The sequence below is a fragment of the Lactuca serriola genome, chromosome 6 (assembly GCF_051521515.1).
Source record: "Lactuca serriola cultivar US96UC23 chromosome 6, Lser_US96UC23_V15, whole genome shotgun sequence".
Classification (NCBI taxonomy): Eukaryota; Viridiplantae; Streptophyta; class Magnoliopsida; order Asterales; family Asteraceae; genus Lactuca; species Lactuca serriola.
In genome coordinates, this window is record NC_136413.1 from 147,226,710 (window position 1) to 147,241,828 (window position 15,119).

Below are 15,119 nucleotides of genomic sequence, written 5' to 3' on the forward strand. Positions count from 1 at the left end.
TATAAGGAACTTATTTCAGGATTTTCATCGGGACGGACATTACTGCTGAGGGGCTTCCTCAACAATAAGTGTCCTAAAGGCAACCATGTGGGGGATAGAGTACACCGGTGAACACGTCGTTCACAACACCTATAGGTAATGAGTCTGCTAATGTTCCACAGGACAGTCTAGAATAGTCTGTGGTCGTCATCCATACTCTGCTGAATGACTAGAATAACACCAATAACATCGAGGCCTCTCATCTGTTTATTACACACCAATTATATACCCATGTTCCACCCAACATATTAGTAGATAAAAATATACATTTTTATACACTATTTAAAAACCTGTATAACATGCTTTAATCAATACATATTCCACATAACAGATGAGGCATACACACATAACACGTATTTCATAGAGAATATATCAGATCTATGAGATAGAAGAGAGTGAATATACATTCACACATATAACCACAAAGTATATACACGTAGCACGTATTTTATATTAAATACTTCATAATATTGCGTTGGAAAGAAAATAACTACACACTCACATCCTGTATTCTTAAATACGTTTAACGATTACTTGTATAATATCGTGTATTGAAAAGGGACTATACACTCACTTGATCAGAAGATAATCAGACAGCACTACGGCTTGCAGAAGTAGTGTCTCTCCGTAGATCTGGAAGATCTTCACAAAAACCGGGCTCCTCGTGGGCAGGGCTTCGGCTCGGAAATAATGCTCTTCGGGATTCTACAACTTTCATTTAGACTCCGTTGGCTAATTTTGACTTTTATTTTTATTAATTATTTTTAGGAGGTCGGGACAGAAAAACTTCGTTATAAAATCATAACTTCTTCGTCTGACGTCCTTTCTCGCCTAACTTTTCATCGTTTCGCTACTAACAACGAGATCTTCGATTCTCATTTAGATTGTTTCGGCTAAAAACCGCTCGATCTCAAATCGAGTATTCGGGTTGCATACTGTTAAGTCGAAACTTAGAAAAATCATAACTTCCTCATACGAAGTCAGATTTGGGCGTTCCTTTTACGCACACTCTCGGCTTAACGAAATCTACGACTTTCGTTTAGATCGCTAAGGCTAAATATCGCTCTATCTTAAATTCATATTTTACGTTACTCGACGTCGTGCCGGTTCTGTCGCGAAACTTCGACAGGTCATAACTTCTTCGTTATAACCCGGATCTTGGCATTCCTTATATCTCCGGAATCATTGTTCCAACCACTACAACTTTATGAAAAGATATCGGGCTTATCTCACACTTTAATTTTGATGCTTATTTTATTCTTAATTCATTAAATTATAATAATTAAGAACACACACATAAATCACATAATTCACAAATAATACATTTTTATTATTTCAAATTGGGGTTACAAAGGTTAACCTAGACTATTACATTGCTAAAAAAAATGGCAAGCCCAGAAACACAGGCGTTACAATTCTCTCCACCTTAGAATGATGCCGTCCCCGGAATCACACACCAGCAATCAAATGCGGATAGCGACTCAACATGTCACTCTCCGTCTCCCAGGTGAGATTCGGCCCATTCGTGTGTTTCCATCGAACAAGCACTAACTCAACCATCTTACGTCGCAATTTCTTAGTCTTTCGGTCAACGATTGTCTCCGGTTCCTCAATCAACCTTTTGTTCTCATCGATCCTCAACTCCGAAAGTGGAATTATGTCGGGAACTTCTCCCGTGAACCTCCTCAAGTAACACACATGAAAAGTGTTATGAATTCCATTCAGTTCTTCTAGTAGTTCGAGCTTGTAAGCTTGGTTCCCAATTATCTGAAGAACTTTAAACGGTCCAATAAACCTTGGACTTAACTTTCCCCTTTTACCAAATCTTATAAGTCCCTTCCACGGCGAGACTTTAAGCAAAACCGAATCTCCAACTTCAAAAGTCATCGGTCTTCGCTTTTTGTCAGCATAACTCTTTTGACGACCCTGAGCTGCTAACATTCTTTCCCTAATTATTTTCAACTTTTCAGCCGTTTGATGGACTATCTCCGGCCCCATAAACTGCTTTTCCCCAACATCAAGCCAACAAGACGGCGTACGACACTTCTGTCCATACAATGCTTGATAAGGTGCCATCTTTATGCTCGAGTGAAAACTATTATTATAAGAAAATTCTACCAAAGGTAAATGTTCATCCCAATTACCTAGGAATTCCAAGGTACACGCTCTCAGCATATCTTCAAGTGTTTGTATCGTTCTTTCACTCTGACCATCAGTCTGCGGATGGTAAGCTGTACTTAAACACAACTTGGTACCCAATTCCTCTTGTAGACTTTTCCAAAATCGTGAGGTGAAACGACTATCACGATCCGACACAATCGTTAACGGAACACCGTGAAGCCTCACAATTTCCTTCACGTAAGAATTCGCAAGCTTTTCCATAGACCATTTCTCGTTGGCTGCTATGAAATGCGCACTCTTAGTGAATCGATCAACGACCACCCAAGTCATGTCATGACCATTTTTTGTTCTGGGTAGTTTAGTGACAAAATCCATAGCAATGTCTTCCCACTTACCCATAGGCACAGGTAATGGTTCTAAACTCCCATATGGTTTCTGATGTTGTGCCTTGACTCTTGCACAAGTCACACACTCGGCCACATACTTCGCAATGTCGAGCTTCATCGTCGGCCACCAATAATAGGGTTTCAGGTCTCTATACATTTTTGTGCTACCGGGATGAATCGAGTACATGGTTTTGTGAGCTTCTTCCATCAGAAGATCTCTGACTCCTCCTGTCTTAGGTATCCAAATCCGATCTTGGAACACCTTCAGTCCGTGACTGTTTACACCGAACACCAACGTTTTGCCCAAACGTTCCTCCTTTCGGTCATTCTTCTCAGAAGCTTCGCTTTGAGCTTTCTTGATACTTTCCAAAATAGTCGAGACAACTTCAATTCTCAACGCTCTTGACCTTCTCCTTTCAAGATTGACTTTCTGACTGAGAGCATCAGCAACAATATTGGCTTTACCGGGGTGGTAAACTATCTCACAGTCGTAGTCTTTAAGTAATTCCAGCCAGCCTCGTTGCCTCATATTCAATTCTTTCTGACTAAAGAGATATTGGAGACTCTTATGATCAGTGAAAAGTTTGCATTTCATGCCATAGAGGTAATGCCTCCATATTTTCAGAGCGAAAACTACCGCTGCCAACTCCAAATCATGAGTCGGGTAGTTCTTTTCATGCTCTTTCAGCTGTCGAGACGCATATGCTATCACCTTTTCTCTTTGGGTCAAAACACAACCCAATCCAACCCCAGACGCATCGCTATAAACAGCGAAGTCTTCAACTCCATCGGGTAGAGAAAGTATCGGTGCCTCGCATAGTTTCTTCTTTAGCTTCTCGAATGCTTCTTTATGCTTATCATTCCAAGCATAAGTAGCTCCTTTGTGGGTCAAAGCTGTTAATGGACTAGCGATCGAAGAAAAGCCTTGGATAAACCTTCGGTAATATCCGGCTAATCCTAAAAAGCTTCGGATCTCCGTGGGACTTTTTGGTTGTTCCCACTTCATCACAACTTCAATCTTTGCTGGATCAACCATTATCCCTTCTTGGTTGACCACGTGACCCAAGAATTGGACTTATCGAATCCAAAAATCACATTTGGAGAACTTCGCATACAGCTTCTCCTTCTTCAAGACTTCCAACACTTCTCGCAAGTGTCTGCCATACTCCTCTTGGCTTTTCGAAAAAAAATCAGAATGTCATCAATGAACACTATCAAAGATTTATCAAGGAACGGATTACAAACCATGTTCATTAAATCCATGAATGCTGTTGGAGCATTGGTCAGTCCAAACGACATAACCAAGAACTCATAGTGTCCATATCGCGTTCTGAATGCAGTCTTCTCTATATCCTGCTCTCTTACCTTTAGCTGATGATATCCTGACCTCAGGTCGATCTTTGAAAAATAACTTGAACCTTGTAGTTGATCGAATAGGTCATCAATCATTGGCAACGGATATCTATTCTTTATTGTTGCCTTATTCAGCTCTCGGTAATCAATTCACATCCTCATGCTTCCATCTTTCTTCTTTACGAATAACACCGGAGCTCCCCAGGGTGATGAATAGGGATATCAACGGGGGCAAACGGGGCGGGGAGTGCATCTCCCGCCCCCGCCCCCGAAATTTTCCCGTTCCCCCGCCCCCGCCCCCGTCCCCGGAATGTTCAGCCTTCCTACCCCCGCCCCCGCGCCCGAATCCCCTTTATTACCCCCACCCCCGCCCCCGTTCCCCCTCCCCCGATTGATTTTGGGTTGCTTTTATTTTGGCTAAAAGAAGTAGTTATTTAGGCTAAAAGAAGCTATTTTTTAGATAAAAAATAATTATTTATAGCGGAATTTTATATGTTAAAAATAAAAAAGTTATGGCATTTTAAAAAATTATGCTAACAACTTAAAAACATGTTTTTTGATGAATTTTGGAAGCTCAAAATCATGTTATTGTTTATTATATTTATATAATTAATATATGTAAATATATGTGTAATTTATTAACGGGGTCCCCATGGGGATTTCGGGACGGGATTGCCTACCCCCGCCCCCGCCCCCGAAATTAAAACGGGGGTTAACCTTGCCCCCGCCCCCGTCCCCGCCCCCGATTTTTAAAAAAAAAATCCCCCAAACGGGACGGGGCCCCCACGGGAATGGGGTCCCACGGGACTTTTTGACATCCCTAGTGATGAACTAGGTCTTATGAAACCTTTGTCCAATAACTCCTAAAGTTGCATCATTAGCTCCTTCATCTCCGTCGGTGCTAATCGATAAGGTGCTTTTGCAATTGGCGTTGTTCCGGACAACAAGTCGATACGAAATTCTACTTGCCGATCGGGTGGTAATCCAGGAAGATCTTCGGGAAATACTTCCGGATAATCACACACAACAGGAATATTTTGCATCACCTTCTTTTCCTTCTTAGCGTCGATCACGAATGCTAAGTATGATGTACACCCCTTGGTCAAACATTTTCTGGCTTTCATTAGAGAAATGATCCTAGAATTTACTCTGCGTTTATCTCCATACACCATAAACGATTCCTTCCGAGGCGGGTTCACTTTCACTATTTTCTTCTTGCATAAAATTTCGGCATCATTGGCGCTAAGCCAATCCATTCCCAAAACGATGTCGAAACCGTTAAGTTCGATAGGCAATAATTCCTCGTGGAACTTATTCCCATTCAGATCAATTAAGTTGTTTTTCATACGATGGCTAACAGGTACAAACTTGCCACTAGCAACTTCGACTAATAAAGCATTATCTAGTCTAACAACAGGCAAAGCTAGTTTTCTACCAAATTCGTGCGATATAAAGGAGTAGTTGGCTCCATAATCAAATAAAATTTGGGCAGGCAATTTGTTAACGAGAAAGGTACCTGAAGCGACATCAGCTTCATCTTTAGCAGCTTCCAGTGTCATCTGGAATGCTCTCGCCTTTGGCTTTGGCGGAATGTTGGGTCTTGCTGCTTCCTTCTTTTTCGGACAATCCCTTGAGATGTGCCCCTCCTTACCACAACCATAACAAACATTCTTGGTGAAGGTGCAATCATTGGCATAATGCCCTAGCTTTCCACATTTGAAGCATGTGGTTTCCCCGCCACACTTCCCAAGATGCTTCTTCTTGCACTTGTCGCACCATTTCGCCTCTACCTTTCCTCCACTTCCCTTCGAACTAGACTTCGAGAATTTACTTTTCTTGCTGGACCCTGAAAATCCATCGATTTTCCTCTTTTCACCAACCTCTGACCTTTCCAGACCCTTTTCCCTGATCTGGGTCTCAACATTTCTAGCAGCCCAGATGGCAGCTTCCAATGTGGTTGCTTGCTTAACCATTGGACCATAGTCCGCTAGTAGTCCAAGGGCAAACTTGTTGACCTTAGAGAGTTCTATAGGCACCAAATATGGGATAAACTTCATATTTTCCGTGAAACTTGCAGCGTATTCAGTAACACTCAATTTCCCTTTCTTCAAATTCTGAAACTCATTACTGATTTCCAGAAGGTCCTGCTCGGAGCAGTATTGCAGTTTTAGTTGTTCCACAAAGTCTTCGCAAGACATTTTGCTTGCTTCTCCCTTGGGCATAGAGTCAGCTAACAGCTTCCACCAACTCAACACGCCAGATTTTAGCAGAGGGATCGCAAGAGCGGTCTTCTGCCTGTTGCTGCATTCGCAACTTTCAAACATAGTCTCCATTTCGGAGACCCAGTCCATAACTTGCACCGGCGTCAGGCTTCCGGATAGACATGGTGGTTTGGATGCCATGAAATCCTTATACTTGCACCCACGACCATCATTTCCTCCATACTGGTTGTTGCGTCTAACCACTGGTTGTTCGTCTTGACCAATGATTCCACTAAAGTTTTCTCCTTCAGACTGCCCTCCATTCTCCTCGGGCTCTTCCGCTTGAATTGACGGTTCTTCACGATTTTGCCTAAGCAGGCATCTTGTTTCTTCCATCTGACGATCCAACATCGTTTGAATCATCATTTGTACACCAACCATTGTTATCGGCTCGGGTGCATCAGCTACGACAGGTACTTGTTGATTTACAGGTGGTTGATTCCTGTTTTCATCAGCATTTCCAACTCCGCTTCTTGTTCTCACCATTTTTGATCTACACACCGAATAATTTCACCTTATTACTCCAAACGATTACATGCTATTTCTAATATCGTATACATACGCTTAGAATCCTAAACACATAAACCTTCAGATTCGGTTGGCAACAAACCGTAGATCCGAACAAACAATATCATGTATGACAACATATAAAATTTAGCACATAAAAGCATTTTAGGCAACTCTCCTAAAATAAACTAGTGCTCGTGTCTAAATTTATCAGACACACATCTCCCAATCTCCACTTAGCATCTTAAGTTTAAGTCTAGAAATCCTACAAATTCCTAGTTCGCTTAAACTAATGCTCTGATACCAACTGTGACATCCCCAAAATCTCGGCCAGAAAAGACCGATTTCATTTATGCTTTTTAAACATTTTCAGAGTAATTCCGTTTGATTTTAAAAGAGATGCGAAATTTGTTCCCAAAAACAAAACATGATAAAATAGATATTTATCAAAACATTTCATATAGAAATATGATTTCATTTCATAATCAAAAGTCGGGATGTCATGTTCCGATACAGATCATAAAGCATAAACGATAACATTACAAGTCATTCAACAAATATATACATATACAGACTTGTAAAAAAAACAACTTGATGATTCGCCCATCTTAAGCTCTTGCGCCACTTCCTGTAATACAAATAAACTGAGTGGGTCAGGCTTGGGAGCCTGGTGAGCATATAGGGTTTTTCAAACCCACAATAATTATATTTAATTAAAACAATCAACAATAAACCCAATTACCCATTCCCGTTATCCTCACCTTACGTTCCTAAAAATAACGTCTATTATAAGGAACTTATTTCAGGATTTTCATCGGGACGGACATTACTGCAGAGGGGCTTCCTCAACAATAAGTGTCCTAAAGGCAACCATGTGGGGGATAGAGTACACCGGTGAACACGTCGTTCACAACACCTACAGGTAATGAGCCTGCTAGTGTTCCACAGGACAGTCTAGAATAGTCTGTGGTCGTCATCCATACTCTGCTGAATGACTAGAATAACACCAATAACATCGAGGCCTCTCATCTGTTTATTACACACCAATTATATACCCATGTTCTACCCAACATATTAGTAGATAAAAATATACATTTTTATACACTATTTAAAAACCTGTATAACATGCTTTAATCAATACATATTCCACATAACATATGAGGCATACACACATAACACGTATTTCATAGAGAATATATCAGATCTATGAGATAGAAGAGAGTGAATATACATTCACACATATAACCACAAAATATATACACGTAGCACGTATTTTATATTAAATACTTCATAATATTGCGTTGGAAAGAAAATAACTACACACTCACATCCCGTATTCTTAAATACGTTTAACGATTACTTGTATAATATCGTGTATTGAAAAGGGACTATACACTCACTTGATCAGAAGATGATCAGACAGCACTACGGCTTGCAGAAGTAGTGTCTCTCCGTAGATCTGGAAGATCTTCACAAAAACCGGGCTCCTCGTGGGCGGGGCTTCGGCTCGGAAATAACGCTCTTTGGGATTCTACAACTTTCATTTAGACTCCGTCGGCTAATTTTGACTTTTATTTTTATTAATTATTTTTAGGAGGTCGGGATAGAAAAACTTCGTTATAAATTCATAACTTCTTCGTCTGACGTCCTTTCTCGCCTAACTTTTCATCGTTTCGCTACTAACAACGAGATCTTCGATTCTCATTTAGATTGTTTCGGCTAAAAACCGCTCGATCTCAAATCGAGTATTCGGGTTGCATACTGTTAAGTCGAAACTTAGAAAAATCATAACTTCCTCATACGAAGTCAGATTTGGGCGTTCCTTTTACGCACACTCTCGGCTTAACGAAATCTACGACTTTCATTTAGATCGCTAAGGCTAAATATCGCTCTATCTTAAATTCATATTTTACGTTACTCGACGTCGTGCCGGTTCTGTCGCGAAACTTCGACAGGTCATAACTTCTTCGTTATAACCCGGATCTTGGCATTCCTTATATCTCCGGAATCATTGTTCCAACCACTACAACTTTATGAAAAGATATCGGGCTTATCTCACACTTTAATTTTGATGCTTATTTTATTCTTAATTCATTAAATTATAATAATTAAGAACACACACATAAATCACATAATTCACAAATAATACATTTTTATTATTTCAAATTGGGGTTACAAAGGTTAACCTAGACTATTACATTGCTAAAAAAATGACAAGCCCAGAAACACGGGTGTTACATATCTACACGTAAAGTTGAAAACTTTACGTGTGATTCATGATCTAGGAACCCAGATCTGTGAATGGAATGGACTGGAATCGAGCAAATCAGTGTAGTTAATGGTTGCATGGCAACGACTCGGCGAGTCGTTCATCTGACTCGGCGAGTCGGTTCGCGAGTCTCCGAGTTTGTCCCCTTTTCGTAGTGTCGAGTGAGCAGTGAGTCACGGGGTGTGACTCAGTGAGTCGGAAGCTGAACTCATCTATGGAGGAACTCGACGAGTCAATGCCCTGACTCGGCGAGTTCAAGGCAATCTCCTTAGATCAAGAACGGACTCGGCGAGCTGTTCATACAACTCGGCGAGTCGCAGCATAAGTGTTCTTCGGATGAAGATGAACTCGACGAGTTGTTCATACAACTCGGCGAGTAGGATGAAGGACTTGAATATCAGTTTAGAAGGAGAACTCGTCGAGTCATCGCCTAACTCAACGAGTAGAAACAGGATTCAGGACAATCGTTTGGGTAGGGACTCGGCGAGTTGGAGAGCCAACTCGGCGAGTCGGGTAAACTGAAAGTTGACTCTGACTTTGACTTAGGGCATGATCAGGGGTAAAATGGTCATTTTACCCAAAGGACAGTTAGCAGTGTTTGATTGAGTATGTTGTGGGAATCGCAGCCGGAGGATTTCCGGAGCAGCAGCAGCGGCAGTAGACAGTCAGTTCCCAATCAGATCAGCAGCTACTTCGAGGTGAGTTACCTTCCAGTAGCGGTGGGTCTACGGACACAATGCCGGCCCACCAGTAGGAGTTGTATGTAGATGATTGTCTCCGTGATATTCATCTAGGGATTACTACTACCTCTGTTATGTTTATGTGCTAGTATGATATGATGCTATGTGCCAGTGACAGTAGGGGGAGATAGTCCCCGAGGTATCTGGTCGGTAGGGCCGAAGGGGTAGTCATACCCAACCATGTTAGATAGATTCTGATATTGTGATACATGTTATGTGGTAGTAGTAGAGGGGAGGAATAGTTCCCCAGTATCCGGTCGAGAGGACCGAAGGGAGGCCAGCACCCAGATATGCTAGGCAGTATCCGGTCGAGAGGACCGAAGGGGAGGCCAGCACCCAGATATGCTAGGCAATATCCGGTCGAGAGGGCCGAAGGGGTAGGTCGGGCACCCAGATATGCCTGACAATATATGTTATGAGATTATATGGTATGTGATAAAGTGGGGGAACTCACTAAGCTTCGTGCTTACGGTTTTCAGTTTTGGTTTCAGGTACCTCCTCAACTAGGGGAAAGGCGCTGGCGCGGTAGCAGCATGTCACACACACACACACTCTCTTGTTTCCGCAGTTACGAGTTTATTCTGGGATTGATACTCTGATATTTGATTGATCGAATGTTGTGGTTTTCAATTTGGTTTTCGATGTGAAATAGTTTAATCAAACAATGTTTTAACTATTAATGCTTTCATGTAATGTTTTATAACGAAATTTTTGGACGTGAAAATTGGGTCGTTACAAGTTGGTATCAGAGCCCTGGTTTGAGGGATTCGGACACACCTTCGGGGGTGTCTGAACTCAAATCGAGGGATTAAAAGATTTTCTAAAAGAAAATGTTTTCTAAAATTTGAGAAAAGAGTTTCAAGAAAGAACGAAGTGTGCGATGTGCGCGACCGGCCGAGCTCAAGTAAGTATTCCCCAAAGTACCCATACAAGTTTATGTTATGTTTATCAGCTTTTGTATAACAGCATGCTAGAATAGGACTAAGGGTCTAGGAGTGATGCCTTATGTCCCTGCTTTATGTGTTTCAGTTGTATGAGAATTGCATGCTAGTTATTGAGTAGACAGCAAGTAGGATAGCCTGATTAGGTTATGCCTGATAGTATGAGCTTAGCACTTTATGCTAATATAGTTCCTGTAGGCAGATAGAGTTGATTGAGATTGTTACCCTTGTCTGAATGTTGCTTGCTTTGTGCTATGTGGGACTCTGAATAATGGAAGTTAGCCATTAGGCGAATACGTCACATCACATGTGATCAGGGTTGAATAATCTTAGAGTGTCGGATTTGATCCTACTGCGCAGCTCTTGTTTGAGTCCAACCATTGTAGGGACGAGTCGGGTACTCGAAGGATTATCTGAGCCTCGTCACATGTGATGGTATTCGGGTAATGGCTAATTGGCATTACAAGGAGGCCTGCAGCAGCTGAGAACTGGATAGAGTAGAACCAGAGATTTCCCTAGGGCAAGCCTAGGATGAGTATAGCAGTGGTCAGCAGTAGTGAAAGGGATCTGGTGGAGTCGAGGCAGTCCTTGAGGAAGGTACGGATAGATGTGGAAGGTAGTATGGGCCCGTACTACTGAAAGCAGAGAATCCGTACCCGAACCAAGGAAGGCCAAGATAAGACCAGGGAACTTGTAAGTAGTTGTGATCCCTCAGGAAGTATCAGTATCACTAATGACTGTTGTGATGTATTGCAGAATGGTGGTACTTCGATCGAGTCTGGTAGATGGCGGTTCAGGAGAGGGGTCAGGTTCGGGATCAGGTTCCGAGCAGGTAGAAGAGGGACTACGCAAGTTCATCACGTCAGAGATCACCAGGGGTATCCTTGAGTCGACTCCCATTATATTCGGGTCGATCAAGGAAGGGATCATCGAGTTGATGGAGGATCGCCTCAGGGCGTTCAGGAGCGACATGGCATCTGGCCAGTCGGGTCCTCGCACACTGTTCTTTAAGGACTTCAGGGGCAGTGGTGCGCTAGATTTCCACGGGGTGAAAGACCCCATTGCTGCCAGACGATGGATTGCAGACATCGAGTTTGCACAGTTGACTAGCTTCTGCCCCGAGGGGTCGAACGTGAGGTATGCAGCAGGGTGCTTGCGAGACCGAACTCGTGATTGGTGGGAGTCAGTGGGCGACTTGTTGGGAGTGTCAGCTATCGAGGTTATGACCTGGTCGGACTTTGTGACCAGGTTCAGGGCAGAGTTTGCGCCGGCTGTCGAGCTTCAGCAGCTGGCCAGGGAGTTTCTAGACATGAGACAGACGACGGAGACTGTAGCGGAGATCACCGCCAAGTTCCAGGAGAGGGCTTTGTTGGTGCCCCAGTATGCTGGTGACGAGGATATGAGGAGGACCCGCTATCACGACATGCTCCGGGCTGATATCCGGGAGCACGTTAGTTTTTCAGCTTGCCCCACCTTGGAATCCATGATTGCCAGGGAGAGGGAGATAGATTTGGAGCACATCCAGAAACGGAAGGCAGAAGAGGGTCAGTCGGGAGGGGCTTCGGGGAAGAAGCCCAAGGGATCAGATTCGGGGCCGAAAGGCCAACAAGGACGGGGACGCTACCGGAAATACGACAAGACGCACGAGGGGGCGTACAGGTTAGGATCATCAGGCTGCTACAAGTACGGCAAGTCTGGGCACTTTAGCAGGGATTGCACTGCTCCGGCAGCAGTTATTCAGACGTCTGAGTTGCTGTGTTTCCACTGCAACCAGAGGGGCCACAAGAAGGTCAATTGCCCCTAGTTGACAGTTTCAGCGCCAGTGAAGGCGCCATCTCCAGCGACCCTGCGGATCACGGATGGCCGGCAGGGCAAGGCAGAGGCTCCCGTGGTGAGGAGCCGAGCATTTCAGTTGACTACCGAGGAGGCACGCGCCACACCCGATGTGGTGACGGGTATGATTCTTTCCCTCTATTTTATTTTTATGATGTTATGATATTGAAATGTGCTTCGTATGTATGTGTATGCATTAGGATCGTTCCATGTGAACGGCATCCCAGTTCAGGTGTTGTTCGACTCGGGTGCATCCCGATCATTTGTTTCCCTTGCACTTAGCAAGAAGTTTCATGAGACTGCGGGCGAGTTAGATTTCCCTTTAGAGGTAGAGATTGCTGATGATCGATCGGTACGAGCATCAATGGTATTTCGAGATTGTGTATTGCGTTTGTTTGAGGAGCGCTACTTGGTAGACTTGGTTCCCATCCCGTTGCGTGGAAACAAGGTGATTATAGGCATGGATTGGTTGAGCCCCAATGGGGCGGTGATAGATTGCGCGCAGCAACTAGTGCGGGTCAGGACCCCAAGCGGGGGAGAGTTAGTGATTCATGGCGAGAGGCCGCAGTGTGGACCCGCAGTATGTTCAGCAGCGAGGGCGAGGCGCTACCTTCAGCAGGGATGCGCAGGATATGTCGCGTACGTGATGGATACCCGGGAGGCGGGTAAGGCGACGGTGAACGAGGTTCCGGTGGTGCGAGATTTCGCAGATGTTTTTCCAGAGGAGCTTCCTGGGATACCTCCGGAGCGACAGGTTGAGTTTAGGATTGACCTCGTTCCTGGTGCGGATCCGATAGCCAAGGCACCGTATCGGTTGGCTCCTCCTGAGATGTAGGAGTTGTCTACACAGCTGCAGGAGCTGCTAGACAAGGGATTTATTCGTCCGAGTAGTTCACCCTGGGGAGCCCCGATCCTGTTTGTGAAGAAGAAGGATGGGTCGCACCGGATGTGTATAGATTACAGGGAGCTGAACAAGGTAACGGTGAAGAACCGTTACCCGCTCCCGAGGATTGATGACCTCTTTGACCAGCTTCAGGGAGCATCTTGGTTCTCCAAGATTGATTTGCGTTCGGGTTATCATCAGATGAGGGTCAGGGAGGAGGATACGCAGAAGACCGCGTTCTGGACGCGCTATGGCCACTATGAGTTTGTGGTGATGCCGTTTGGGCTCACCAATGCTCCTGCCGCGTTCATGGACCTCATGAACCGCGTATGCAGACCGATGCTGGATCGGTCTGTGATAGTCTTTATCGATGACATCTTGGTTTATTCCAAGACTCAGGAGGAGCATGAGGAGCATCTAAGAGAGGTGTTGGAGACCCTGAGGAGGGAGAGCTTGTATGCCAAGTTCTCCAAGTGTGAGTTTTGGTTGCGCGAGGTGCAATTTCTCGGACACCTTGTCAACCAGAACGGGATTCTGGTCGATCCGGCCAAGGTCGAGGCCGTGATGAGATGGGAGGTTCCGAAGTCTCCATCTGAGATTCGGAGTTTCCTGGGATTAGCAAGCTACTATCGGAGATTTATTCAAGATTTATTCAAGATTTCTCTAAGATAGTCGTACCTCTGACGCGGCTGACGAAAAAAGTCGTGGTCTTTCGATGGGGACCCGAGCAGCAAGCTGCATTTGAGACATTGAGACAGAGACTGTGCGAGGCGCCGATCTTAGCCCTGCCAGAGGGCGTAGAGGATTTTGTGGTATACTGCGACGCGTCCATTTCAGGGTTGGGCGCGGTACTGATGCAGAGGGGGCATGTCATTGCCTACGCTTCGAGGCAGCTCAAGCCTCACGAGGCGAACTACCTGACGCATGATTTGGATTTGGGGGTGGTGGTTTTTGCCCTCAAGATTTGACGGCATTACCTCTACGGGGTTCGATGTACCATCTACACGGACCACAAGAGTTTGAGGTATCTCATGGATCAGCCGAATCTGAACATGAGGCAACGTCGGTGGTTGGACGTGGTGAAGGATTATGATTGTGAGATCCTTTACCACCCGGGAAAGGCCAACGTGGTGGCTGATGCGCTTAGCCGCAAGGCGGCGCCGATCAGGGATATGTGCATGAGGATGACCGTAGTGACTCCCTTGTTGGAGCAGATTCGGGAGGCCCAACAGGAGGCTATCAAGGAGGAACGTCGGAAGAGTGAGCGTGTGGTGGGTCGGGTTTCCTCCTTTTATTATGATAGCCGAGGACTATTGACACTACACCGTAGGGTGTGGGTGTCGTATCACGGAGGCGTGCGCCAGATTTTGATGGAGGAGGCGCACAAGTCCCGATTCTCTATTCATCCCGGGGCGACGAAGATGTATAGGGATCTTCGTCTAGATTATTGGTGGCCCTGCATGAAGCGGGATGTGGCATGGTACGTTGAGCGGTGCTTGACCTACAGGAAGGTCAAGGCCGAACATCAGAGGTCGCATGGCAAGATGCAGCCGTTGGATATTCCACTATGGAAATGGGAAGATATCACGATGGATTTTATCACGAAGCTTCCCAGGACCGCGCGTGGAGTGGAATCGATTTGGGTCATCGTGGATCGATTGACCAAGAGTGCTCAATTTATCCCGATTCAGGAGAGCATATCGGCCAAGAAATTGGCCGACATCTATATCAGGGAGATCGTGGCGCAGCACGTGGTGCCAGTATCGGTTATCTCGGACAGGGATGT